Here is a 25,204-nt window from a genome sequence, read left to right as displayed (position 1 = left end):
TTCCCCCATCCCTGTCAATTGTTCGCTTATGCTCTCCCTGAAACTCTGTAAAACCTCTGATTCTTTCAGTTTATCCAGGTCCCATCTCCTTAAATTCCCACCTTTTTGCAGTTTCTTCAGTTTTAATCTACAGTTCATAACCAATAGATTGTGGTCAGAATCCACATCTGCCCCTGGAAATGTCTTAAACCTGGTTCCAAAATCTCTGTCTTACCATTATATAATCTATCTGATACCTTTTAGTATCTCCAGGGTTCTTCCATGTATACAACCTTCTTTCATGATTCTTGAACCAAGTGTTAGCTATGATTAAGTTATGCTCTGCGCAAAAATCTACCAGGCGGCTTCCTCTTTCGTTTCTCTCCCCCAATCCATATTCACCTACCATGTTTCCTTCTCTCTCTTTTCCTACTATCGAATTCCAGTCACCCATGACTATTAAATTTTCGTCTCCCTTCACTACCTGAATAATTTCTTTTATCTTTCATCAATTTCTTCATCATCTGCAGACCTATCGTGTCTATCTTGGCCACAATAATGTGTTCACTATGCTGTTTGTAGTAGCTTACCCGTACTCCTATTTTTTTATTCATTATTAAACCTACTCCTGCATTACCCCTATTTGATTTTGTATTTATAACCCTATATTCACCTGACCAAAAGTCTTGTTCCTCCTGCCACCGAACTTCTCTAATTCCCACTATATCTAACTTTAACCTATCAATTTCCCTTTTTAGATTTTCTAACCTACCTGCCCGATTAAGGGATCTGACATTCCACTCTCCAATCCGTAGAACACCAGTTTTCTTTCTCCTGATAACGACGTCCTCTTGAGTAGTCCCCGCCCGGAGATCCGAATGGGGGATTATTTTACCTCAGGAATATTTTACCCAAGAGGACGCCATCATCATTTAATCATACAGTAAAGCTGCATGCCCTCGAGAAAAATTCCGGCTGTAGTTTCCCCTTGCTTTCAGCCGTTCGCAGTACCAGCACAGCAGGGCCATTTTGGTTACTGTTACAAGGCCAGATCAGTCAATCATCCAGACTGTTGCCCTTGCAACTACTGAAAAGGCTGCTGCCCCTCTTCAGGAACCTATATTAAGACAGACTTGGAAACAGTCGGTGGGAGAGATCAACGAAAAAATGACGGAAACGACAAAAAATCAATCTGAATTAACAGAGCGTCCTGGCACTAGAAAAAAAATTTGGTGTCACGAGCTGATATAGCGACCAGGACTGTTGATATTTTTATAGGTGTTGGGAATCCGATATATCAATATTTTAAAAAAGTATAATTATGGACTCGCGATTTATCTAGAAAAGTATCGATGTATCGACATGTGCACGGAAGAAATAACGACGTGCCTACCAGTAAAAATATCGGTTGCACATAGTGAATATACTGTTGTATATATAAGTATTAATTTATTATTAGATATTCTGTACATCAACAAGCTAGCAGGCTGCCTATACCCCTTAGAGCAATAATTGAAAGGAAACCGATGCGCGTTCACGCTTTGGCGATAACCACTTTGCTAGGAACGGTAACTGCATGGATGTGGCATAACAAAAGGTGTTCGCTGGGTCCCTCATTCGGTTTTTTCACATATCGAGTTTGTCTGGAACACTTCATGTCGACTTCCCCGTTTTTTGTTCCTGCCAACGCCAACGACGCAGCAGCTGTAGTGTCCAAATTGTGCAGAAATAGAAAGACGCTTTATTATACACTACTGGCCATTAAAATTACTACACCACGAAGATGACGTGTTACAGACGCGAAATTTAACCGACAGGAAGAAGATGCTGTGATATGCAAATGATTAGCTTTTCATAGAATTCACACAAGGCTGGCGCCGGTGGCGACACCTACAACGTGCTGACGTGAGGAAAGTTTCCAACCGATTTCTCATACACAAACAGGAGTTGACCGGCGTTTCCTGGTGAAACGTCGTTGTGATGTCTCGTGTAAGGAGGAGAAATGCGTACCATAACGTTTCCGACTTTGATAAAGGTCGGATTGTAGCCTATCGCGATTGCGGTTTATCGTATCGCGACATTGCTGCTCGCGTGGGTCGAGATCCAATGACTGTTAGCAGAATATGGAGTCGGTGGGTTCAGAAGGGTAATACGGAACGCCGTGCTGGATCCCAACGGCCTCGTATCACTAGCAGTCGAGATGACAGGCATCTTATCCGCATGGCTGTAGCGGATCGTGCAGCCACGTCTCGATCCCTGAGTCAACAGATGGGGACGTTTGCAAGACAGCAACCACCTGCACGAACAGTTCGACGACGTTTGCAGCAGCATGGACTATCAGCTCGGAGACCATGGCTGCGGTTACCCTTGACGCTGTATCACAGGCAGGAGCGCCTGCGATGGTGTACTCAACGACGAATCTAGGTGCGCGAATGGCAAAACGTCATATTTTTCGGATGTTTACAGCATCATGATGGTCGCATCCGTGTTTGACGACATCGCGGTGAACGCACATTGGAAGCGTGTGTTTTCGTCATCGCCATACTGGCGTATCACCCGGCGTGATGGTGTAGGCTACCATTGGTTACACGTCAAAGTCACCTCTTGTTCGCAATGACGGCACTTCGAAAACTGGACGTTACATTGCACATGTGTTACGACCTGTGGCTCTACCCTTCATTCGATCCCTGCGAAACCCTAAATTTCAGCAGGATAATGCACGACCGCATGTTGCAGGTCCTATACGGGCCTTTCTGGATACAGAAAATGTTCGACTGCTGCCCTGGCCAGCACATTCTCCAGATCTCTCACGAATTGAAAACGTCTGGTCAATGGTGGCGGAGCAACTGGCTCGTCACAATACGCCAGACACTACTCTTGATGAACTGTGGTATCGTGTTGAAACTGCATGGGCAGCTGTACCTGTACACGCCATCCAAGCTCTGTTTGACTGAATGCCTAGGCGTATCAAGGCCGTTATTACGGCCAGAGGTGGTTGTTCTGGGTACTGATTTCTCAGGATCTAAGCACCAAAACTGCGTGAAAATGTAATCACATGTCAGTTCTAGTATAATATATTTGTCCAATGAATACCCGTTTATCATTTGCATTTCTTCTTGGTGTAGCAATTTTATTGGCCAGTAGTGTACAATTACAATATTGCTGAACGATCACTTGAAGCAGTCACATTCGTAAAATATCTTGAAATATGCTTTCGGAGCAATTTGAAGTACAGCGACCAAATGACAACAATCGCGGCTATGATAGGTGGCAGACTGAGATTCGCCGGAAGAATCCTCAGGACGTGTAGTCCATACATAACGGAGATAGCAATGCATCAGTATTGCTCGCCAGTCTGGGATCCGCACCAGACATAACTGACAGAAGAAATAGAGAAGATCCAAAGAACAGCAGCGCGTTTTGTTACAGTTCAATATAGGAAGCACGAAAGTGTTGCAGAAATGCTTAGCCAATTCCAATTTCAGCTTCTGCAAGAGGGGAGTTCTTCACCACTACGTGATTTACAGTTGAAGTTCCGAGAGGGTACTTTACAAAAAGTGTCGGCCATTATGTTGCTTCCTTCCACGTACATCTCGCGGGAAGATCAAGAAGGTAAAATAAGAGAGACTCGAGCACAATTGGGAGGTTACAGACAATCGTTCTTCCTGCAAATCATTCGCGACTGGAACAGGAAAGGGATTTTTTTTTTTTTTGGGGGGGGGGGGGCAGTGTCACTCATACACAAAGTTCCCTCCACCACACACTTTAAGGCGGCTTGCGGAATACAAATGTAGACGTAAGTACCAAAGCTTTGCGCGGTACGGTACCTGTGACGGCGGCCACAGTCTGGAGAGGACAGCGACACCACACCGCTGCGTCATCGCCCTCTAGAGTCTCCGGCTGCTTCGGCGGCTTCTCGGTGCTGCCAGTTCTGAACACCACTGAGAGCGCGAAACACGTGTTATACTCTCTACATTTATTGCTCTGGCAATTCCTCATCAAAACTTATTATAGTTATACAATCTCAGCTATTGGCACTGCCTATGTATGTATTTATCCCATCTTCTGTTAGTCTATCTAGTCTTTCCCATTCTCTCTATCAATCTCCACTGTCCATTTTCTCTTCAAGCTACCTCCGTCCGTCTTATACTCCCCTCTCTCTCTATCCATCTCCTTCGCTCCCTCTCATTATCCACCTCCTCCATCTGCTACTATCTATCCATCTCCTGCCTCTCTCTCTGCCTATCCCCTGCTGCCTCTCTCTGTGTCCATCTCCTCATCTGTCTGTCTCCTTGTCCCGCACTCTCTGCCAGTCTCCACCTCCCCCTCTTTCCTTCCATATCCTCCTCCTCTCTGCTCATCTCCTCCTCCTCCTCCTCCTCCTCCTCCTCAGTTCATTTTCTCCTCATCCTTCTCTATGTCTACCTCCTTCCCTTCCCTTTCGCTGCTCATCTCCTTCTCTCCTTATCTCTTCCCTCCACCTTACCCTCTATTTCTTTCCAGCTGCTACTCCATCTCTCTCTGCCCATCTCCTCTTCTCCCTCTTTTATGTCCATCTTCTGCTTCCTCCTCTCTGTCTTCTCCCCGACCCTTCTCTGCCCATCACCTCCATTGCAGTAGGAGTTTCATGGTTCTTACACACACAGTATTTTTTCCAGATACGCATGTACCGAGTTTAGCTGGACTCATCACAGAGGTTTAGAAGGCGCTTTTTATCCGCAGCTTCACCCCTAAACGCTCATGTTACATATCTTACACATATATTTAACAAATTTCACATATATTTGTACCTGTATTTCACCTGTATGTCTAGTAAATTTGGCTGTGTACTTTCGTTTTCACGCACCTCAATGATTATGGTCTAATCTTCTCAACTATGAGCTGTACAATGATGTAATTTTGTATGTATATTCAATTATATACGTGGATACTGTCTGAGAAATGGGTTGCGAATAGAGTTAGTATAAAAGAAGTAATAAATTAAAACTCATGCATGATGCGGCAGTTTTTCACTCATCTTATTGTTTATGACGTCATATATCCTCAACTGTGTGTCATACAATCATATAATTTTGCACGTACATTCGGTGGTATATCCGAATACTGTCTACAACACGTGTCGCGAATAGAGTCCGCAGTACAGAAGTAAGAAATTAAAACGTCATGCCTGATGCGGCAGTTTTACTGCACGAACAGTGAAAATGTATTGAGTGATGAACACTCTTCCTTTCATCATTTTGCGGGGATTGTCAGCAAGAGAGCGTTTCGTATAGGTTTGAAATAATGTGTAAAGTTTGTTGCAAGTCGCTAAATGCTCTCTTTCCCAAGTACTGGATGAATAAAGCCTGGGTATTATGGGCTAACTTCTTTTCCACCTCCAACCCTTCGATACTGATGTCATCAGTACAAGACGCAGGCTGTCCAATGTTAAAATAGGACAATCTACCATTAGCCAAGTTGTTGTCGTTGTGGTCTTCAGTCCTGAGACTGGTTTGATGCAGCTCTCCATGCTACTCTATCCTCTGCAAGCTTCTTCATCTCCAGTACGTACTGCAGCCTACATCCTTCTGAATCTGCTTAGTGTATTCATCTCTAGGTCTCCCTCTACGATTTTTACCCTCCACACTGCACTCCAATACTAAATTGGTGATTCCTTGATGCCTCAGGACATGTCCCACCAACCGATCCCTTCTTCTAGTCAAGTTGTGCCACAAACTCCTCTTCTCCCCAATTCTATTCAATACCTCCTCATTAGTTATGTGATCTACCCATCTAATCTTCAGCATTTTTTTCTGTAGCACCGCATTTCGAAAGCTTCCATTCTCTTCTTGTCCAAACTATTTTACGTCCATGTTTCACTTCCATACATGGCTACACTCCGTACAAATACTTTCAGAAACGACTTCCTGACACTTAAATCTACACTTGATATTAACAAATTTCTTTTCTTCAGATACGCTTTCCTTGCCATTGCCAGTCGGCATTTTATATCCTCTCTACTTCGACCATTATCAGTTATTTTGCTCCCCAAATAGCAAAACTCCTTTACTACTTTAAGTGTCTCATTTCTTAATCTAATTCCCTCAGCATCACCCGATTTAATTCTACTACATTCCATTATCCTCGTTTTGCTTTTGTTGATGTTCATCTTATATTCTCCTTTCAAGACACTGTCCATTCCGTTCAACTGCTCTTGCAAGTCTTTTGCTGTCTCAGACAGAATTACAATGTCATCGGCGAAACTCAAAGTTTTTATTTCTTCTCCATGGATTTTAATACCTACTCCGAACTTTTCTTTTGTTTCCTTTACTGCTTGCTCAATATACAGATTGAATAACATCGGGGATAGGCTACAACCCTGTCTCACTCCCTTCCCAACCACTGCTTCCCTTTCATACCCCTCGACTCTTATAACTGCGATCTGGTTTCTGTACAAATTGTAAATAGCCTTTCGCTCCCTGTATTTGACCCCTGCCACCTTCAGAATTTGAAAGAGACTATTCCAATCAACATTGTCAAAAGCTTTCTCTAAGTCTACAAATGCTATAAACGTAGGTTTGTCTTTCCTTAATCTTTCTTCTAAGATAAGTCGTAGGGTCAGCATTCCCTCACTTGTTCCAATATTTCTACGGAATCCAAATCGATCTTCCCCGAGGTTGGCTTCTATCAGTTTTTCCATTCGTCTGTATAGAATTCGCGTTAGTATTTTGCAGCTGTGACTTATTAAACTGATAGTTCAATAATTTTCACATCTGTCAACACCTGCTTTCTTTGGGATTGGAATTATTATATTCTTCTTGAAGTCTGAGGATATTTCGCCCGTCTCATACATTTTGCTCACCAGATGGTAGAGTTTTGTCAGGTCTGGCTCTCCCAAGGCCGTCAGTAGTTCTAATGGAATGTTGTCTACTCCAGGGGCCTTGTTTCGACTTAGGTCTTTCAGTGCTCCGTCAGACTGTCCATGCAGTATCATATCTCCCATTTCATCTTCATCTACATCCTCTTCCATTTCCATAATATTGCCCTGAGGTACATCGCCCTAGTACAGACACTCTATATACTCCTTCCACATTTTTGCTTTCCCTTCTTTGCTTAGAACTGGGTTTCCATCTGAGCTCTTGATATTCATACAAGTGGTTCTCTTTTCTCCAAAGGTCTCTTTAATTTTCCTGTAGGCAGTATCTATCTTACCAAAAATGGTTCAAATGCCTGAACACTGTGGGACTTAACATCTTAGGTCATCAGTCCCCTAGAACTTAGAACTACTTCAACCTAACTAACCTAAGGACATCACAAACATCCATGCCCGAAGCAGGGTTCGAACCTGCGACCGCAGGAGTCCCGCGGTTCCGGACTGCAGCGCCTAGAACGGCACGGCCACCGTGGCCGGCATCTATCTTACCTCTAGTGAGATAAGCCTCTACATCCTTTCATTTGTCCTCTAGCCATCCCTGCTTAGCCATTTTGCACTTCCTGTCGATCTCATTTTTGAGACGTTTCTATTCCTTTTTGCCTGCTTCATTTACTGCATTTTCATATTTTCTTCTTTCATCCATTAAATTCAATATTTCTTCTGTCACCCAAGGATTTCTACTAGCCCTCGTCTTTTTACCTATTTGATCCTGTGCTGCCTTCACTACTTCACCTCTCAAAACTACCCGTTCTTCTTCTACTGTATTTCTTTCCCCCATTGTTGTCATTCGCTCCGTAATGCTTTCTCTGAAACTGTCGACAACCTCTGGTTTAGTCAGTTTATCCAGGTCCCATCTCCTTAAATTCCCACCTTTTTGCAGTTTCTTCATTTTTAATCTACAGTTCATAACCAATAGATTGTGGTCAGAGTCCACATCTGCCGCTGGAAATGTCTTACAATTTAAAACCTGGTTCCTAAATCTCTGTCTTACCATTATATAATCTATCTGAAAGCTGTCAGTATCTCCAATCTTCTCCCATGTATACAATCTTCTTTTATGATTCTTGAACGAAGTGTCAGCCATGATTAAGTTATGCTTTGAGCAACATTCTACCAGGCGACTTCCTCTTTCATTTCTTCACCCCAATCCATATTCACCTACTACGTTTCCTTCTCTTCCTTTTCCTACTATCGAATTCCAGTCACCCATGACTATTAAATTTTCGTCTTCCTTTACTATCTGAATAATTTCTTTTATCTCATCATACATTTCTTCAATTTCTTCTTCATCTGCAGAGCTAGTTGGCATCTAAACTTGTACTACTATGCTGTTTGTAGTAGCTTACCCGTACTCCTATTTATTTATTCATTATTAAACCTACTCCTGCATTGCCCGTATTTGATTTTGCATTTATACCCCTCTATTCACCTGACCAAAAGTCTCGTTCCTCCTGCCACCGAATTTCGCTTATTCCCACTATAGAAAATAAACAATTTTTTCAGCCTTCAGTTGCAAGGTAATTTTTACTCGTTTACCTAGGTTTCGATTCCAGTAATGGAATCTTCTTCAGAACCTATAAAGTAAACCACATACGGACATATATTACTCACTGAAATGCATTATCAGTCTAATGATTGAATAATAAAGAAATCGTGATACTTACAAAAAATTAAATTATTTTGAGACCCAAACACTGGCCATGTCACAGATTAAAAATTACATAAGATTATGTCTGTCAAAATTGAAACCATTAAGGCGAACGTAGACGGAGCTACGCCGGCCAGAAATAAGGACCACACGTGAGCGGCTCGGAAACTAGGCGTCGTGAGAAGTTCCGCGGCGAGGCTCGGCCGCGGCCAAGCGCATGCGCGAGCGCAAGCGAAAGCGCCGGCGCGAGAGACAAACTGTCTCAGAATTACTTACAGCAAATATACATAATGGACAAACCTATCTATTGGTATAGCAACATTAAACAATTTACCTGAGAATAAACTACAAAGCCAAGGTATAATTATTTTTTTTTACATTTAAATATTATAGTAAGAGGGCGAAGCCCCGCTACAGTAACTAAAAATTAGTGTCGAAACCATGCGTGCTAAGCATAAAATGTCTTTAACATAAAAACGCCTTAGCAACTATGTGTCATTACCAAGCACATTACGAAATACAAAGACACACATGTACAATCGCACTATAATAAAGGGACAAAGCAGACAGGGAAACAGCATCGGCCATTCGAAGCGGACTGTGGGTCAACTCCACTGGAGTAAAGGTTGAAATTCTTCGAAATAACTTCTATTTTTTTGTTGCAGCTGATCATTAAGTAAGTTGTCTCTATCAATAATAAGATGTTTAAAAATTTGCAATTCTTCGAGTGTGTCTAGCCTACATCCCTTAACTTCCTTATGCAAAAGCTCTGCGTCTTTTAGAGGCTTGGGAGCATGCGCCTTTTGGACCAGATGTTCAGCAAATGTAGATCCTCGTGTTCCATCACCGCTTTTTGTCGGCAGATGCTCTTTAAACCCAACAGACAGGGCCCTTCCTGTCTGGCCAATGTAATAAGAAGGACATTCAGCACACGTGATCTTATACACACCTGACAGCGATGATCTATCAGTACCTTTATCCAGAGAATGAATAAATTCTTTTTGAGGTTGTTGGTGGTAGAGTATGAAACTTTACACCCTCGGTTTTTTAATAAAAGACCTACCTTATAGGATATGTTACCTATAAAGGGAACTGATATGTATTTCGTTGCCTGGTGTTGATTGTGAGTACCTGAACTGGATAGGGTGGTAGTCTTCTTTTGTGTTTTTTTGTTGAACAACTGTCTCACTATACTGGGATTATATCCATTATTCTGAGCGATGTTTTCGAGGACTTTTAATTCGTTCTGTAAGTTGACTGGCGAAAGCGGAATGGAAAGGGCTCGATGGATACTCGAGTGAAAAAAGGCCATTTTATGGGCCTGAGGATGGGTGGAATCAACTGGGATGATGATGTCGGAATAGGCTGCTTTCCGAAAAATTTTGAAATCTATTTTGTTGCCAATAATGGATAGAGTCAGATCGAGATAGTCTAAGGTCCTATCAGTTGTCTGATTTTTCTTGAGTGAAACTGATTTTTTCATGGAGGTTATTGAAAGTGGTAAATAACAGTTCTAGCTCTTCATGGGAACCTTCAAGCACAAACAGCAAGTCACCTACATATCTCGCATAGAATATTATATTATTTGCCAAATCTGGATAATTCCGAAAAAACATCTGCTCCATTGAGTTTATAAAAATATCTGACATGATACCAGCTAACGGGCTGCCCATAGCTAGACCACAGGGTTGCGAATATATTTTATTATTGAAAGAGAAATAATTGTACTTTAGGGTGGTGCGTAAAAGAACCATTAGTTCATCGATCTCAGAGACAGATAATTTTTTATGGTATCGCAAATTGGTTTCTATAATGTCCATCGCCTGCTCAACAGGTACATTAGTATATAAATTTTTAATATCAAATGATACGAGTTTTGTGATGTCAGAACAGGCTAAAGTTTTAAGTTTGTTGGCCACGTCTACCGAATCTTTGACGGAGAAATTTTTTTCAAATACAAAATTCTCTTTCAATTTACGGTGTAGGAACCTAGCTAGTTTGTGGTATGCACTTTTGGTACTGTCAACGATCGGACGGATAGGATGGGAAATTTTGTGAACCTTAAACTGGCTTCTCAAAATAGGTGGTTTCGGATTCATGTTCCCATGGTTGAGTTAGCCGACACGGCTGATTCCCGCACCATCCTGCAGATAAAGAGCTTTCTGCGGATGGACGTACGTTTAGAACACTACGAACCACCCAACGTCCCCCAACAATGCAACAACTGCCAGCGGTTCGGCCACTCGGCCCTCCGCTGCGGCCTGGCAACTCGCTGCCGCGGATGCTCTGGCAATCACAGATCCAACACTTGCACAAAAACACAGCCAAACCAGCGACGCTGTGCCAACTGTGGTGGGCCCCATGCGGCAAACTTCAGACAGTGCAACTCATACAAATAGGCGCTGAAGCGTAAACAAGACAAAAGCAGGGTACTGTACGACATACCACGCCCAAAGCCAGCGCCGAACCCAGTAAGGAAAGGCGTAACGTTTGCCACGGTTGCACGCCCTGGCGGAACGGCACAGGCTGCGGAACCTCAGCGCCCTACACACACACGTGAAACAACCGCTGCAACAGACACACAACAGCCACAGGCAACACCTGAAACCCAACAAGCATCGGTACCAACACCTATGCCCCCAAACAACACGACCCCACTCCCGGAAATCACGTGCTGCGAAGAAACGCACCATATACAGGAAAACACATCCACACAAGAACCCCCCGAACCCCAAGCCCAGAGGAGGAATAGACGAACACGCAAACACAGGGCGGGGAACACGAAATCACCACAACAGGCCACGCAGCAACAACAGAACAGCAACACACGGGAAAACAGTCAACAAGACACCGAGACTGTAACTCACACTACCATCCCCCTCACCACAGAAGTAACACAGGCGCCACAACCTCTGTCACAAAGCACAAATGCCACTCCTAACAACACACCAATACCCGCACAAGCGGCCGCTAACTCCACAACAGCATCTCAGGCTGCCACACCCAACACCAACACACCACCTGGGGGAATACTGGAAACACTATTCCCCCGACACACGACCGTTCAAATCCTTACCAAGGTGCTGACGGCCGTCACTACACTCATCACCCAGCTCATGAGCGCCGAACCCGGGCAATACTGGGCTGTCATACACACTGCCATCACAACACTCTTTCACACTCTTACATGAATAATATGCCACACCCGGCCCATAACGCAGACCCGCACACACTATCACAGATCCTGTTCTGGAATGCAGACTCGATCCACAACAAAAGGGCAGAATTTGCCGCGTTCATGGAGCGCAAGGGAATCTTTGTCGCGCTACTGAGCGAGACTAAACTTAAACCGCACAAACAATGAAACTTTCCTGGCTATTGTGTCTATCGTACCGACCGACCGGGCGACGCCGTGGCAGGTGGAACTGCAATCGTCATACACAAAGACATTGAGCACACAAACATAGAGCTCCCTGAACTGGAAAAAATCGAGGCTACGGCCGTCAGAGTCAAGTTCAACGGAGTCTACACCACACTGATATCGGTATACAACAGCCCTGTAGGCATCTCAACACGCGATATCAGCACATTACTCAACATTTCACCGCGAGTAATAGTCGCTGGAGATCTTAACGCAAAACACCCAGAATGGAATTCACGCATACGAAATCCCAACGGCAAAAAACTGTACGAACATTCACTAGGTAGAAACTACATTATACTAGCGCCGACTGAACCGACGCACATTCCCTATCAGAGGGGACACAGGCCAGACGTGATAGACATGGCCCTCATCAAGGGCATTAAATCGACACTCAACGTTGCCGTTGTAAACGATCTGCCCTCAAACCACCAACCTGTAATACTATACATTGAGGAAACACTGCAGCACACGGAACAACGCAAGATGTTGGACTACGGGCGTGCGAATTGGACATTGTTCAAGCAAACGCTCGATAGCCACATCTCACCTATACACGAAATTAACGAAACAGCACAAATTCCCGAGGCAGTAGAAACCCTCACTAACGCCGTCCAGGACGCAATGGCAGGCACCATACCTGATCGCACCTCACAACAACGCAGTGCGGCCCTGCCCCAGGATATCCTGGGCCTCATCTCAATGAGGAATCGCCTCAGGAGACAATGGCAGCGCACCAGGCGTCCGTACTTCAAACGGCACATTAACAGACTACAGGGCATCATGCACGATAAAATACAAACACATAGAACACAACAGTGGAACCAAAAACTAGAAGTGCTGGACACCGCACGACCTGGCGTGTGGCAACTAGCCCGACACTTCACCAGGAAGAATATATACACCCCAACGCTTCAAGGGCCTGACAGACCTGCATACTCAGCGGAAGAGAAAGCAGAACTAATGGCCCGCACACTCGCAGCGTCATTCACACCGAACCTGATACCATCAGATCCAGTGTTCACACTTGCTACTGACCAAGAGGTTACACGCATTCTAGCCCAACCATCGCGCGACGACATTCGACACGCTAGCACAGCCGATGTCTCTTGGGCTGTAATGCATTCCGCTGCTAGGAAAGCCCCTGGTCATGATGGCATTCAAAACCGTGTCCTCCAGGAGTTCACGGATAAAGCAACTGAGTACCTAACACACATAACGAATGCCATACTAAACACCAACACTTCGCCGCCTTTTGGAAGACGGCCAAGATCCTGATGTTCAGTAAGCCGGGGAAAGACCACAGCCTCCCACAAAATTACCGACCCATCAGCCTTCTGAGCTCGCTCAGTAAGATTGTTGAGAAGGTGATTCTCAAACGCATCACTAGGCACTGCATAACAAATGACATCCTGAGACCGGAGCAATTCGGCTTCAGGAATCACCACTCCACAATACAACAACTCCTACGGGTCGATGAACATATAACACATGGCTTCAACATAAACAAAGCTACAGGGGCAGCGTTCCTGGACATCGAAAAGGCTTTCGGCCGTCTATGGCACAACGGCCTCATCCGCAAACTCAGCGACGCGGGATTCCCCCACGGGCTGCTGCGTCTCATACACTCATACCTCACAGACAGGAGTTTCAACACTGACGTGCAGGGAAAACAATCAACACGACACGGTATACACGCGGGAGTACCCCAGGGAAGCATCCTAGGGCCCCTACTGTTTAACCTCTACATAAACGATCTCCCAACCACATACAACACAATGATGGCAATCCTCGCGGATGACACAGCCATCCTTGCGCAAGATTGGAAACCATCAAACATTACGTCACGCCTACAGACTGCACTCAGAGTGGCTGAGCCTTGGTTGGAGAAATGGCGTGTTAGAGTAAACGTCACCAAGTGCGAGCCGTTCTGTTCACTAGAAGACCGAAGCAACTGCGCAAACACCGCTACTGCAGACCAATAACTACATGCACGCCCAATACGTTTCCGCGAGAAAGTCAAATACCTCGGTGTCTGGCTGGACCGGAAATTACTCTGGGGGGACCACATACAACACATGACCAACCGAGCTAGCGCGAGGCTCAAACAGCTCTATCCTATGCTCAACAGGCGTAGCACACTGAACAGAAGGGTGTCGAGGTTCATGTACATGACACTTATCCGACCCCTGATGACGTACGCAGCTCCTGTCTGGGGATACGCTGCGCCTACACGCCTGCGCCGTCTGCAGCTCATACAAAACAAAGAACTCAAAATCATAAGCAATGCTCCACGATACACACGCATCGCGGACCTTCACCGGGAATACCGACTTGAGACTCTCACGGAGGTAATCCACAAACTCACCACAAGACTATACAGAAACTCCAGACATTCGCAGAACTCGTTTATTCTGAATCTGGGGAACTACGACCACAACCATAGATGGAAACATAAAAGACCAAAAGACATACTTGTAAGGACATAACATCTATGGCCAAGCACACGCAAACACAACGGTACAGGTGAGCCCCTGTTAATCAGACGCCATTACTGGATATCCAGCTGGAATACACTGCCGAATAACTGACACCACACAGAGAAGCCGTACCGTACACTGCAGGCAGACAAGCTCCACACATCCCCCACACAGTGAGATGATCTATGGCCGATCTCCCACTACTGTATAACGATCTTGATTGTTCCAGGAATGTAGCGGCTGCAGCAACTGGGATACATCGCCATCGCTTGCCACGGTAATGATGCATGATACCCATACTAACAAATCCAACCTTGCATGAACTATCGCAGCTAGTAAGCCACTTCTGATCTTAATACCCATCCCACTGTCGCAGAGGTTTTTTTCCCACGGCACGAGCCTTGGCACTTTTTTCCCTCTGCTCTTCAAATCGCTACCCTCACTCGCGTTTCGTCCACTATCACCTGATGGACCGTGTTAATGCGTAGTCTTACTCAGACGCACGGATAACATCACAGCCCAGCATCCTGTGATCCACTTACTAGATAAGTAACATGTTTACGGAGGTGACAGTAGAACTTTTGGTTTGGTCACCACGTTGGTGCGGGCGTGGAGGGGCCCCATCTCTACTTTATGTTTATAAGGCATTTTTTATAAAACTCGCCGATTAACTTTTTTGTACTGCTAAGAGCCGACCTTATCTCTTTTTGGATCACGGGTGTGGGGTCCACCTCGATTGGCACGATGCCATTTTCCTCAAAAAACATTCCGTCTTACGGATGTATTCGCTTTTGTGGGCGATAATTAGGGAATTGCCTTTGTCGGCCTTAGTTATCAGTGCTTCATTATTTTTAATCTTAAGATTAATGCTCTTCAACGTTTGATGTACAGCAGAAACAGGATTTTTGAACAGAGTAATCTTTTTGGACAATTTTACGGGCGTCATAAGCTATCCTTCCTTGTTTGCGCATTTTTTGCTATTTTAGAACAATCAAGCCCAACTTTGAGGTCGACAATTAAATTTTCTACACTTTGAGAAGTACATTTAGGTTGTACATTAACTTGAAACCTTTACATAAAAGCTCGTTCTCAACTTCGGAGAAACAAATATTAGTCTTATTCACTACGCGTTCGTAAAATTGGGTTAAGGGGCGGCCGCCCCATTACATGTGTTATGAACGCCAGAAACCTCAACACAATTTAATAATTTGGCTAGCTCTCTTTCATGTCTAACACTAATTTCGGTCTTACGGTTTGCTAACCATAAACTAATATGCAACCAAAAAGAATCAATTTGAAAATTAAAGGTAGTCTTAAAAATTTTTGAAAGTTCAAGATACAGTTCATAAGCTTCTTCATTCAGGCTGTCTTTCTTGGAGTACAACTCGGCACTTCTTTCATTTAAAATCTGGTGTACGAGTTTCCTTTTAAGACCAGGGGACTTATTACAAACTTTGTTATTAATATAGCCTTTTACAAAATCAGGTACTACATTTGACAGCTTGCATTGCTTAATGATAGATATTGCCAGACCTGTTATCAGTATTTTATACACTATGTCCATATATCTGTTAGCTGCTTTACTTGCCTCGGCAGTTACAAATTTACAAATCTTTAACATACTGCAGCGCGTCAGCAACTGTGAAATGTACAGAAAATAAACAATTTTTTCAGCCTTCAGTTGCAAGGTAATTTTTACTCGTTTACCTAGGTTTCGATTCCTGTAATGGAATCTTCTTCAGAACCTATAAATTAAACCACGTACGGACATACATTACTCACTGAAATGCATTATCAGTCTAATATTTGAAAAATAAAGAAATCGTGATACTTACAAAAAATTAAATTATTTTGAGAACCAAACACTGGCCATGTCACAGATTAAAAATTACAACAATAAAGACGCAAAATCATAAGATTATGTCTGTCAAAATTAAAACCATTAACGCGAACGTAGACGGAGCTACGCCGGCCAGAAATAAGGACCACACGTGAGCGGCTCGGAGACTAGGCGTCGTGAGAAGTTCCGCGGCGAGGCTCGGCCGCCGCCAAGCGCATGCGCGAGCGCAAGCGCATGCGCAGGCGCGGCAGACAAACTGTTTCAAAATTACTTAGAGCAAATATACATATAAACAAAATGTGGCTGAAAGCCGTCCTACAAATGGACAAACCTATCTATTGGTATTAATATTAAAAATTTATATACTAATGTACCTGTTGAGCAGACGATGGACATTATAGAAACCAATTTGCGATACCATAAAAAATTATCTGCCCCTGAGATCGATGAACTAATGGTTCTCTTACGCACCACCCTCAAGTACAATTATTTCTCTTTCAATAATAAAATATATTCGCAACCCTGTGGTCTAGCTATGGGCAGCCCGTTAGCTGGTATCATGTCAGATATTTTTATAAACTCAATGGAGCAGATGTTTTTTCAGAATTATCCAGATTTGGCAAATAATATAATATTCTATGCGAGATACACTCCTCGAAATGGAAAAAAGAACACCGTGAATTCATTGTCCCAGGAAGGGGAAACTTTATTGACACATTCCTGGGGTCAGATACATCACATGATCACACTGACAGAACCACAGGCACATAGACACAGGCAACAGAGCATGCACAATGTCGGTACTAGTACAGTGTATATCCACCTTTCGCAGCAATGCAGGCTGCTATTCTCCCATGGAGACGATCGTAGAGATGCTGGATGTAGTCCTGTGGAACGGCTTGCCATGCCATTTCCACCTGGCGCCTCAGTTGGACCAGCGTTCGTGCTGGACGTGCAGACCGCGTGAGACGACGCTTCATCCAGTCCCAAACATGCTCAATGGGGGACAGATCCGGAGATCTTGCTGGCCAGGGCAGTTGACTTACACCTTCTAGAGCACGTTGGGTGGCACGGGATACATGCGGACGTGCATTGTCCTGTTGGAACAGCAAGTTCCCTTGCCGGTCTAGGAATGGTAGAACGATGGGTTCGATGACGGTTTGGATGTACCGTGCACTATTCAGTGTCCCCTCGACGCTCACCAGTGGTGTACGGCCAGTGTAGGAGATCGCTCCCCACACCATGATGCCGGGTGTTGGCCCTGTGTGCCTCGGTCGTATGCAGTCCTGATTGTGGCGCTCACCTGCACGGCGCCAAACACGCGTACGACCATCATTGGCACCAAGGCAGAAGCGACTCTCATCGCTGAAGACGACACGTCTCCATTCGTCCCTCCATTCACGCCTGTCGCGACACCACTGGAGGCGGGCTGCACGATGTTGGGGCGTGAGCGGAAGACGGCCTAACGGTGTGCGGGACCGTAGCCCAGCTTCATGGAGACGGTTGCGAATGGTCCTCGCCGATACCCCAGGAGCAACAGTGTCCCTAATTTGCTGGGAAGTGGCGGTGCGGTCCCCTACGGCACTGCGTAGGATCCTACGGTCTTGGCGTGCATCCGCGCGTCGCTGCGGTCCGGTCCCAGGTCGACGGGCACGTGCACCTTCCGCCGACCACTGGCGACAACATCGATGTACTGTGGAGACCTCACGCCCCACGTGTTGAGCAATTCGGCGGTACGTCCACCCGGCCTCCCGCATGCCCACTATACGCCCTCGCTCAAAGTCCGTCAACTGCACATATGGTTCACGTCCACGCTGTCGCGGCATGCTACCAGTGTTAAAGACTGCGATGGAGCTCCGTATGCCACGGCAAACTGGCTGACACTGACGGCGGCGGTGCACAAATGCTGCGCAGCTAGCGCCATTCGACGGCCAACACCGCGGTTCCTGGTGTGTCCGCTGTGCCGTGCGTGTGATCATTGCTTGTACAGCCCTCTCACAGTGTCCGGAGCAAGTATGGTGGGTCTGACACACCGGTGTCAATGTGTTCTTTTTTCCATTTCCAGGAGTGTATGTAGATGACTTGCTGTTTGTGTTTGAAGGTTCCCATGAAGAGCTAGAACTGTTATTTACCACTTTCAATAACCTCCATGAAAAAACCAGTTTCACGCAAGAAAATCAGACAACTGACAGGACCTTAGACTATCTCGATCTGACTCTATCCATTATTGGCAACAAAAAAGATTTCAAAATTTTTCGGAAAGCAGCCTATTCCGACATCATCATCCCAGCTGATTCTACCCATCCTCAGGCCCATAAAATGGCCTTTTTTCACTCGAGTATCCATCGAGCCCTTTCCATTCCGCTTTCGCCAATCAACTTACAGAACGAATTAAAAGTCCTCGAAAACATCGCTCAGAATAATGGATATAATCCCAGTAAAGTGAGACAGTTGTTCAACAAAAAAACACGAAAGAAGACTACCACGCTTTCCAGTTCAGCTACTCACAATCAACACCAGGCAACGAAATACATATCAGTTCCCTTTATAGGTAACATATCCTATAAGATAGGTCTTTTATTAAAAAACCGAGGTTGTAAAGTTTCATACTCTACCATCAACAATCTCAAAAAGAATTTAGTTCATTCTCTGGATAAAGGTACTGATAAATCATCGCTGTCAGGTGTGTATAAGATCACGTGTGCTGAATGTCCTTCTTATTACATTGGCCAGACAGGAAGGGCCCTGTCTGTTGGGTTTAAAGAGTATCTGCCGACAAAAAGCGGTCATGGAACACGAGGATCTACATTTGCTGAACATCTGGTCCAAAAGGCGCATGCTCCCAAGCCTCTAAAAGACGCAGAGCTTTTGCATAAGGAAGTTAAGGGATGTAGGCTAGACACACTCGAAGAATTGCAAATTTTTAAACATCTTATTATTGATAGAGACAACTTACTTAATGATCAGCTGCAACAAAAAAATAGAAGTTATTTCGAAGGATTTCACCTTTACTCCAGTGGAGTTGACCCACAGTCCGCTTCGAATGGCCGATGCTGTTTCCCTATCTGCTTTGTCCCTTTATTATAGTGCGATTGTACATGTGTGTCTTCGTATTTCGTAATATGCTTGGTAATGACACATAGTTGCTAAGGCGTTTTTATGTTAAAGACATTTTATGCTTAGCACGCATGGTTTCGACACTAATTTTTAGTTACTGTAGCGGGGCTTCGCCCTCTTACTATAATATTTAAATGTAAAAAAAAATAATTATACCTTGGCTTTGTAGTTTATTCTCAGGTAAATTGTTTAATGTTGCTATACCAATAGATAGGTTTGTCCATTATGTATATTTGCTCTAAGTAATTTTGAGACAGTTTGTCTCTCGCGCCGGCGCTTTCGCTTGCGCTCGCGCATGCGCTTGGCCGCGGCCGAGCCTCGCCGCGGAACTTCTCACGACGCCTAGTTTCCGAGCCGCTCACGTGTGGTCCTTATTTCTGGCCGGCGTAGCTCCGTCTACGTTCGCGTCAATGGTTTTAATTTTGAGTGACATAATCTTACGTAATTTTTAATCTGTGACATGGCCAGTGTTTTGGTCTCAAAATAATTTAATTTTTTGTAAGTATCACGATTTCTTTATTATTCAATCATTAGACTGATAATGCATTTCAGTGAGTAATATATGTCCATATGTGGTTTACTTTATAGGTTCTGAAGAAGATTCCATTACTGGACTCGAAACCTAGGTAAACGATTAAAAATTACCTTGCAACTGAAGGCTGAAAAAATTGTTTATTTTCTGTTCATTTCACAGTTGCTGACGCGCTGCAGTATGTTAAAGATTTGTATTCCCACTATATCTAACTTTAACCTATCCATTTCCCTTTTTAAATTTTCTAACCTACCTGCCCGATTAAAGGATCTGACATTCCACGCTCCGATCCGTAGAACACCAGTTTTCTTTCTCCTGATAACGACGTCCTCTTGAGTAGTCCCCGCCCGGATATCCGAATGTGGGACTATTTTACCTCCGGAATATTTTACCCAAGAGGGCGCCATCATCATTCAACCATACAGTAAAGCTGTATGCCCTCAGGAAAAGTTACGGCTTTAGTTTCCCCTTACTTTCAGCCGTTCGCAGTACCAGCACAGCAAGGCTGTTTTGGTTAGTGTTACAAGGCCAGATCAGTCAATCATCCAGACTGTTGCCCCTGCAACCACTGAAAAGGCTGCTGCCCCTCTTCAGGAACCACACGTTTGTCTGGCCTCTCAACAGATACCCCATCGTTGTGGTTGCACCTACGGTACTGCTATCTGTATCGCTGAGGCACACAAGCCTCCCCACCAACGGAAAGGTTTATGGTTCATGGGGGGGTTTAGCCAAGTAAGTGCATTTAAATATCTTGGAAGCACATTAACTGAAGATTTGATATGTCAGCTGGAGATGAAAACTCGAATTCCTATATCGAAGGAGGCATTCAACAGAAAGAGGAGACTCTTATGTGGCAAATTGGATAAAGGTCTAAGGAAAAGGCTTGGCAATGTTTTGTCTGTAGTGTGGCACTATATGGGGCAGAAACATGGACGCTGAGACGAGAGGATGAAAAACGGTTAGAAGCATTTGAGATGTGGATGTGGAGGAGAATGGGGAGGATAAGCTGGATGGAAAGAGTGTGTAATGAAAGAGTATTGGAAAGGGTTGGTGAGAGAAGATGTCTGCTGAAGATTGTAAAAGAAAGGAAAAAGAACTGGTTGGGACATTCATTGAGAAGGGAGTGCTTGTTAGCAGATGCTTTGGAAGGATTGGTTTGTGGGAGGAGACTGAGAGGAAGAAGGAGATACAAGATGATAGGCGACATAAAGGGAAGAGGAAATTATGCAGACCTGAAGTGGATGGCAGAAGACGGGACAGCCTGGAGAACTACCATGTGCAAAACCTGCCTTTTGGCAGAACACTGATGATGATGAAACTTCCTGGTAGATTAAAACTGTGTGCCCGACCGAGACTCGAACTTGGGACCTTTGCCTTTCGCGGGCAAGTGCTCTACCAACTAAGCTACCGAAGCACGACTCACGCCCGGTACTCACAGCTTTACTTCTGCCAGTACCTCGTCTCCTACCTTCCAAACTTTACACAAGCTCTCCTGCGAACCTTGCAGAACTAGCACTCCTGAAAGAAAGGATATTGCGGAGACATAGCTTAGCCACAGCCTGGGGGATGTTTCCAGAATGAGATTTTCACTCTGCAGCGGAGTGTGCGCTGATATGAAACTTCCTTGCAGATTAAAACTGTGTGCCCGACCGAGACTCGAACTCGGGACCTTTGCCTTGCGCGGGCAGGTGCTCTACCAACTGAGCTACCGAAACACGACTCACGGCCGGTACTCACAGCTTTACTTCTGCCAGTACCTCGTCTCCTACCTTCCAAAATTCTCATTCTGGAAACATCCCCCAGGCTGTGGCTAAGCCATGTCTCTGCAATATCCTTTCTTTCAGGAGTGCTAGTTCTGCAAGGTTCGCAGGAGAGCTTCTGTAAAGTTTGGGAGGTAGGAGACGAGGTACTGGCAGAAGTAAAGCTGTGAGTACCGGGCGTGAGTCGTGCTTCGGTAGCTCAGTTGGTAGAGCACTTGCCCGCGAAAGGCAAAGGTCCCGAGTTCGAGTCTCGGTAGGGCACACAGTTTTAATCTGCCAGGAAGTTTCATATCAGCGCACACTCCGCTGCAGAGTGAAAATCTCATTCTGGAAACTGATGATGATGATGATGATGATGACCCTTCGATAGATAGGTGGTTCTTACTCTCACAGTGCTTTTTTCAAGACAGTAAGTGGTATGTGTAGCAAATTTGGTTCAAGTCTATCGAGTAGTTTAGGAGGAGGTGTGGAACGTAGATAGAAACAGCTGCTGCTGCCAGTGCCATAGAGACGCGCCACGGGCGGCGTTGACGATGAAGATATCGACTTCGCATCGGACAATTACCGGCCCAGTACAATCCGCCAATGACCGGGCGACAACGTACAGAAGCCCACTCGGAAGACAGAAAAGCAACTTCGCCCTCTTGGTTACAGGCCATCGTCCAGGGCTGACTTAGACTGGGAAAGTCGTTTAGTGAACATTTTGAAGTGAACAGACAGTTGTTATGAATTGCATTTGCTATGTACTGTGAAGTATACCTACGATTATTTACACTTAGCCATTGAGGGCCTTTTTACTGTTACATTACAAGCAGTGTTGCAGACTCCATTATTTAACAAGTCACAAAGGTAAATAAACCTTTTAACTCATTTGTGTGATTTTGTTACTAAACTGTTGGAGTACTGTTGTACTTTCGTTCTCCAATCCTGTTGCCTGACCCTGGGGTATAGCTGTGTAATAGTGGTAGGGAGAAATTTTCCTAGCGATGTACTGCACCAGAAGCCGTTTCACGAACTCAAAAACTCGGCCTACCGTAACAACAATGTCAACCCCGCCTCCTCAATAGTGGGGGGTTCCTGTTGCGGAAACGAATGAGTCGAAAGTTAGAGGCGAAAACCGTTCTGATACTATGACACTAGAATACATGTACCAGTACCGTCGCTGCTAAAATTATAGGGTAGGCTACTTTCAGAGCTATTATGTTGACCAAAACGAGAAAAAATGTATGGTGTGGTAAATGTGGGCTCTAAAACGCATACTTTAAGAGCTATGAGCACTTGTTCAATAGAGGAGACGTGTTTCACAGTGGCGAAGATGAACAAGTGCTCATACCTCTTAAGGTATGCATTTTAGAGCCCATGTGTAACAAACATATTTTCTTGTCTTAGTCCATCCTACCACCTCTGTAAGTTACAGATCCTACGTTCTTGGCAACAACGACACCAACATATGTATTCCACTGTCAGAGATAATTTTCGACTCGTTCGTTTTCGAACCAGGGACCTTCACCTTAAATTGATAAATTTATCAGTCCCCATCATCCTTGAAAGTTTGTAACATCATCACGGAACCATCCTGTACATGTACAGACGTCGGTGCCTATAGCTTTGACGCTCTGTAGCACCGTTGGATCACGTTTCTGGACATGGGTTCCTACGTAAAATTTCGCCTGCTAAGGCCCCTCTACATCTTCTAGAAGTGTAACACAAATTGTAGAATACCCTGCAGATGACGTGGAGCAGGTGGGGCAGAGTTTAAGCAGATTGCAGACGGGTGGTGACATTCCCGCCTTCACATTAATTTGACGACGCGGGTGACAGAAACTGTTGCCATTCTGGATGAGTAGCGACTCGTCAGGTGCAAATCTTTCTGTTCCTGAGGTATGGCAGGTTAAATTGTTATTGTCGTTTCTTAAATTCTGAGCAAAGACGGTTTAATAAAAATTGCATCTACGTCGATATCCGCAAGCTACTTTGTGCTGTGTGGTCAAGAGCACATCTCCTACCACCATCATTTTATCCATTGCCTATTCCATTCGCAAATGGTACGTGGGAAGAACGACTGTCCATAAACTTCCGTATGAGATCTGATTTCTCTGAGATTTTCCTTGTGATCATTTCTCTAGATATATGTGGCAGGAAATAATATGTTACCAGACTCTTCCTTCAACGTCCTCTCCTGGAATTTCAACAGTAATCTTATTCGGAACCCGAACGCCTGTCTTGCAGCATCTGCCATTGCAGTGTGTTGGGCATCTTCATAACGCTCTCGCGCTTACTAATCGATCTCGTGACTAGACGTGCCACTATGGATGTATATTCGCTTTCACTCTTAACCTGGTAAGGATCCCAGATAGAGTTGCAAAACTACAGTGGACTGTCGTAAGTAAGCGTAGGCTACGGACGTTTTCCCAGTAGCCTTGTTTAATTAAGATCGTAACAGTGTCATCTCTAAGTTAGGAGTGTTGCATACCTATTGGCGCCACCTGATTTTGGTATGCGATCAGTGTCTTACTAAATTCCCTTGGAAACCAGAAGTGGTGAATCGTCTAGAAACTGAGTGGGAACATATTCTGAAGAGCCAAAGACACTGGTACACCTGCCTAATATCGTGTAAGACCCCCACTATCTCGCAGAAGTGCTGCAGCACGACGTGGCATGGACTCGATTAATGTCTGAAGTAATGCTGGAGGAAAGTGACACCAAGAATCCTGCAGGCTGTCCATAAATCGGTAACAGTACGAGGAGGTAGAGATCTCGTCTGAACAGCACGCTGCAAGGCATCCCTGCTATGCTCAATAATGTTCATGTATGGGGAGTTTGATGGCCAGCGGAAGTGTTTAAACTCAGAAGACTGTTAATGGAGCCACTCTGTAACAATTCTGGACGTGTGGGGTGTCGCATTGTCCTGCTGGAATTGCCCAATTCCATCGGAATGCACAGTGTACATGAATGGATGCAGTTGATCAGACAGGATGCTTACGTACGTGTCACGTGTCTAGACTTATTACGGGTCAAACATCACCCCAACTGCACACGCCCCACACTATTACAGAACATCCACCAGCCTGAACAGTCCCCTGCTGACAAGCAGGATCCATGGATTCGTGAGGTTGCCTCCATACCGGTACACGCCCATCCACTAGCTAAAATTTGAAACGAGACTCGTCCGACCAGACAACATGTTTCCAGTCATCAACAGTCCAATGACGGTGTCGAGGGGCCCAGCCAAGGCGTAAAACTTTGTGTCGTGTCGCCATCAAGGAAGGGTACACGAGTTGGCCTTCGGCTCAGAAAGCCCAATCGATGATTTTTCGTTGAATAGTTCGCACGCTGACAGTTGTTGATAGCCCATCATTGAAATCTGCAGCAATTCGAGGAATGGTTGCACTCCTGTCATGTTGAACGATTCTCTTTAGTCGTCGTTGGTCCCCTTCTTGCAAGATCTTTATCCGGTCGCTGCGATGTCGGAGATCTGATGTTTTACCAGATTCCTGATATTCACGGTACACTT

Source organism: Schistocerca americana, chromosome 7 (genome assembly GCF_021461395.2).
Source record: "Schistocerca americana isolate TAMUIC-IGC-003095 chromosome 7, iqSchAmer2.1, whole genome shotgun sequence".
Classification (NCBI taxonomy): domain Eukaryota; kingdom Metazoa; phylum Arthropoda; class Insecta; order Orthoptera; family Acrididae; genus Schistocerca; species Schistocerca americana.
The sequence above is the reverse complement of the archived record's forward strand: the minus strand, read 5'-3'. Positions refer to the sequence as shown.